Here is a 6000-nt window from a genome sequence, read left to right as displayed (position 1 = left end):
TTACACCACCCAGAAGCTCCAAATGACCGATGTCAATTACACCAGTAAAGAGACTTGGATGTGGCTTCTTTGCTTCACACCACCTAAGGATCTGGCACACTGACTTCAGTGGATCTAAGCTGATTTATGCCAGCTGGAAATCTGGCCCCTTTGAATTACATAGTTTTTATGGCCAATGTACATTAGCAGGAGATCTGGGCAATTAACCTGAATAGAGCATTTCTTATTTACACCTGGTCCATTGGCATCAATAGGGTTATGCTAACGCAGACCAGCCAGGGATCCAGCTTTCACATGGCTGAGTGGGGAAAAAACAGTGATGTTTAAAGAATGCTAATACAAGTTTGATTCCCATTAGCATTCGCTCCCTTTATGGGTTTGGGTCTGAGGTTGGGGACGAAGGCTAGAAGAGTGAAGCTGCGAGAGGCAAGCCTTTCAGAGGTGAATAGTGATTTTGGGTGCCTAGCTTGAAGCAGCTCAAAAGGACTGGATTTTCAGAGAGTGCTGAGCACCCACCTTCTGAAAAATTAGGCCCTTTTAAGGTGTCTCATTTTTGTCCACACAAAATGGCTGACCACTTGCTCAGCTTTGTCTTTAGTATGTTTCTCTCACTCAGTATATAAAGGCCTCCTGACTGGATTACTTTGATAGTATAATGCTGGCACTCATTCCTAGGCTGGGCAAAGGGCTGAAATGAGAATCTGGACTAGCCTCACAACATAAGGCTGAGAAGAGGGAGGAGATCAGGCTTCGTTTAAAGTTTGGTGTCTTTACTTAGCATCCAAACCCAGTTTCATCTACTCTTCCCCAACTGTACAAATATGACAAATTACACCCGTGGGCCTCTCTGCTCTCCTGGAACCACATGGAAATCACAATAACTCAGTTCACACTTAGGTTATTTTTTTTATTTCAGGGACCAAAACAAATCCAGACCTAGACATGTGCTTCTCTCCAATTAATCCCATTGGAGTCTCAGAAGGCTTTGAAATCCCTCACACTTACCAGACCTTCAGCCACCAGGTTGTGGGCAGTCTGACCTAATGGTCAGTGTGGAATCAGGTGCCAGGCCTGGTCAGAAGGAGAGGTTTCAGATCACAGGATTGAATCACAGAATCACAGGGCAATTTCAAGTGATTCCTTGTCATCCAGTCCCTGCTTCTAGCACTTGGAGGTTTAGGGACAACCAGAGCATGGGGTTGCATCCCTGACCATCTTGACTAATAGTCATTGATGGACACATCCTCCATGAATTTATCTACTTCTTTTTTTCTCCACAAATCCACTTTAAATTCATGTCTTTAGTTAATCCAGATTAACTGTTCTGGATGTCCCTATGTAGACAGGCCTTTAGTCTCTCTGTACTTCGATTCCTCAACTGTAAAATGGGCATAATAGCACTTCCCTACCTCACAGGGATCCTGTGAGAGTACATAGATGAAAGACTGTAAAGTGCTCAGATAATATTGTAATGAGGAAGGTACATAGAATTTGAATGAGATAAACAGAGCAAATTATTGCAAGAGCCAAGGCAAAGCAAGGAAAGGAGTCAAGAGGCAGAATATTTAGGGGATGCATAGTTTATCCTTCCTGACCGCAAACTGGCAATCAGTTAGACCCTAAGTATTTGGGCAAGACCCAGAAGCCAGACACCTGGGAAAGAATTCTGTGTATTAACTCAAAGCCCTCCCCATCTAGCATACCATCACACACACTGTATCTGTCCAAAGGGTGATGGAGCTTCTGCTGTGTCTCTCCAAGAACCCCAGGGGAAATTCTAGCTGAGTGATCCAGAATTCCTGGTGTGGTATTCTCTGCAGCACAGACCCTCCATGACACCTCAAAGCATGCCTCATGGCTCCAATCCACAATCTGACCATTACTTATTAGATGTCTGAATTCATGGGAATCTCACTGTGAGTCTGAAAAAAGCTCACTCAACTTTTGCCTTTGCAAGCCACTGCCTCTAGAGTTTGGCCCAGTAAAGTAATACTGTAAGCTCTTGAGAGCATTTATTTTCTAATGCTTTCAAATGTTCAGAAAAAAAACAAATCTGGGCCTTCAAAGTTTTTGACGTTTTTCCAAACCAAACTTGGACATTTTAAATTTCCATCTTTGATTTTAGAGGAGGGGAAACATCAAGAAGAAAAAATAAAGTGTCCATGAAGGAGCACAGTGTGTGTGTGTGTGTGTGTGTGTGTGTAACATTCTGCAGAAGCTGTGAGCACAGGAGGGTTGCTGAACTCTCCATGGTAGGAAATGTAAAAGTGTGGTACACAGAAAAATGAAGGACATCATGGCAAACAGTAGTTGAGGTGTAACATAGCAATCAGGTATGTCAATAACAAGTGATTTCCACAGTACGCTTTCCAAAGAAAGCATTTACAATAGCACAGCGATATTCTCCACTTCCACAACTTCATAGTTTGCATTAAGCAGAGTTAGTCTCCAAGCCAGTAAAAGGTCGAAGAGCTGGATGTCTCTGGAGAGTGGGTCTCGGAGTGGAGTCTTTCTCCTGAGAGTCATTCCTTCCATTTCAGGCTGCATCAGGAGACTGGATGCTTCTCGAAACGGTGAATTCTATGTGGAACCATTCACCCCTTGGCCAGTGGCTTAGAACAAGACCACGCTGGTAACCCCCCAAAGCAATCATTAGCTAATTGATGTTTGGTGAGTTCTGTGTCAAGTCCAGTACCTGGTGGGCAGGAAACCTCCTTACCCAGGAACATCAGTGTGATGGTGCATATAAGAAAGATGACCATTTGTATCATTGTGGTTACTACTGTTATACAATTGCAACAAATCTTGTACAAAAGCTGTCAATGGAAAAAAAAAGTTATGATTTGGTAAATAAAATTATCCTGCTTATAAGCATGTATGGACTTGTATCTTAAACCTGCACTGTATTCCTGGGGGACACCCCCTCCAGATAGGTGCCTAGCCCTACTGTCAATTCTGTGTGTTGGTGGCCTACCAAGGACACTCCACTCTCATAATGGGCCTTTGAAGAAACTCATTCTGTCTAGATCGCTCTTCCTGAAAATGCCTCAGACAGCGAAGAACCAACGGCAATCCCCTCTGATTCAGCAAAACATGTAGGGGCATGTGACATGCTCATATGATCCTGGACTTCATCTTGGGTCAGGTTTCAGAGTAACATCCATGTTAGTCTGTATTCGCAAAAAGAAAAGGAGTACTTCTGAAGTGAGCTGTAGCTCACGAAAGCTTATGCTCAAATAAATTGGTTAGTCTCTAAGGTTCCACAAGTACTCCTTTTCATCTTGGGCCAGTAACTTTCCATATACAGGTGCTGTGGGCTTTGTTTGGGATAATACATTTCCATGTACATGAAATGAGGTATAAAACAGGTATAAAAGACCCCAGAGACACTTCCTTTTTGCCTCTTTCCTGCTCTGATTCTCTGGATTGTGGATTTACAACTAAAAGGAGCATCTTGACCTATGGACTAAGGACTTTCCAATCTTTTGGAAGTCACCAGAGAGACTTTACAAGTCTATTCCATCACTGCTACAAACCTCATCTAAGTACTTTGCAATCATTTGTATGTATATGTATACTCTGGTGATCCCCATGTTGAACTCCCTGATCTACAGCCTGAGGAACAAGGACGTGAAGGATGCTCTGACATAAACCATAAGAAGAAAAATATTCCCTAAAATATTGTTTAGAACCTGATTTTACAAAAACCCATCTAACTGCAAGTCAGCATGGAGAGACTGTTTTTTTTTTTCTTTTTACATGGTCCACACTGCTTATTCAACACTTCTCTTTAAAAAAAAAAAAACATTTCTGAAAGGTATACATATGACCATGCTCAAGCACTGGAAAAACTGAAATAGATCAATATTTATTTCAAGGTTGGTCATGAATTTTCCTTTGAAATTTTTTTCTTGAATAGAAAATGTGATTCAACAGAAAAAAAAATAGTGCAAGCTCCTTGGAGCAAAGACTCTCTTTCCATCTGTTCGTACAGCACCTCGTGTAGGGAGTTACTAGGATAGAAACTATAAAAGTGGTTGTACATCATTATGTGGAAACTAGAGTACACAACTAGTTTTGGCATAATTGATTTTTTTTAGCTACTACTTTCCACAAAAGTGGAGATTTTCTGCCAGAAGAATGTTGATTTTGAAGAATAGTTTTGATTTTCTGGTGTGAGAAATCTAAACTAAATCTTTTATTTTCGATCATTTCTACATTAACTTCTGCATCCACCGAAGCTGCTGCGATCCCTCTTGGAAGTTGTAGTTTGAGTGCCTCATGACCTTATTCTTCCTTTGGGCTGGAATTCCTGTTTGAACCACATTTCCCATGATGCACTGTGTTCATAAAATTCCTATGATACATTACGGCACCTCACCAGGGGGAAGGAATATGATGCATCAGTGGAAATTAAATCAGTTATGGCAGCCCTGCTCAAAGGAAGGACTGGGGGCACGAAACGCAGAACTACAACTCCCCAAAGGCACTGCAGTTACTCAAGCAGATGCTGGTGAATACTGAGCTGACCTAAAGGAAACATTTCAATACACCTCAACAAACAAAAATGAAACTTTTCCAGTTGGGAATGTCAAAATGTCACATTATGAACGATAATTGCCAAACACTAGAAACCCGGATGAAAACAAATATTGAAATTTCAGAGTTTCCCACAGGATGGGTACTCCATTTTTCTATTTGCTGCCGCCTATGTTGTCATATAATCTTTTGTCAGGTGCAAAGAGGTTTGGTAATATTTTTATAATAGTGCTGGCCTGATTTTCAAAAGTGCAACTCATCTTTGGAAACCAGATCACAGGGTTAAGATCTTCAAAATGGGCACCTCAAGTTGGGTTGCTAAATTCATATTTGGGCTTTAATATGTATCTCCAAGACTGCTGAGCACCTACAGTCTCCTTTCGATGTTGGTAGAAGCTTCTGGGTGCTTGGAATATGGGAAAATGGGCACCCAACTTCCACTGACTTTCAATTAGCTCTAACTACCATTTGCACCTTTCAAACTCTCTCTCTTAAATTGTCTAAATATTGATTTAGGGGCCTAAGTGTAGACATACAATTTTTGAAAATTTGGCCATGTAAATATTTCTTTCCAACTCTACATAGGGAGACTCAATTCCTAATTCCTGACCCAATTCAAATTCCTACTTATTGACAATTGGTCCAAATCTGATGCATATGTTGCAACACCGGCTTTGCCCAGCATGACTGACAGAAGTAAAGCTCTGCTTTAGAGCCCCTTGTTGTTGGATAAACTTGTTTATGACTTTTATACAAGTTGTGTGTGTGTGTGTATGTGTGTGTGTGTGTGTGTTTCATACGACAATTAAGCTGAAGGCAAACAAACAAAAAGTGCGGCCAAAGACAATTTAAGAGAAAAGCAAAGGGAAATTCCCCTAAAGTCCTTATATGAAGTATTAAGTCAAGATGACCTGGCCAAAATATGCACAAAGTCTGTAATCAATGATAATAGACCAATCAGAAAAGAAAGCAACAACATGAACTTGGGACAAAGAGCAGTGAATTGTGAGCAGTAGGTCTTGCTTGTGGAACTCTTCAAGAGATCTCACTGAACCCAAGACTGTCTACAGGACAGAATGCAAAAACTATGTCTTTGCAAAGCAATTCCAGCAGCAATGATTGGGCCATCTCTCCTCGGGGGAGATGCGCTTCTTCACCTCCTACAATTTCACATCCTGCATCTTGGACTACGTTGGGACAAGAAGCAGCCTCTATTTAGGCAGGATAGTTAGTAGATCAGACACTGGAATGAGACTCGGGGGACCTGGGATCTATTCCCAGTGGTTGTGGGCAAGTCGCTTCCCCAGAGTGTGCATCTGTTTCCACTTCTACACTTTGTCTATTTAGACGGTGAGCTCTCTGGGGCAGGTGCTGTCTTTCAGGCTGTGTGCGTAGAGTGCCCAGCACAGTGGGGCCCAATCCTGGATGCAGGCTGTAGCTGCTACCATAGGACAAAGAATT

This window comes from Lepidochelys olivacea, assembly GCF_965140295.1.
Source record: "Lepidochelys olivacea isolate rLepOli2 genome assembly, chromosome: 6".
NCBI classification, from domain to species: Eukaryota; Metazoa; Chordata; order Testudines; family Cheloniidae; genus Lepidochelys; species Lepidochelys olivacea.
The sequence above is the reverse complement of the archived record's forward strand: the minus strand, read 5'-3'. Positions refer to the sequence as shown.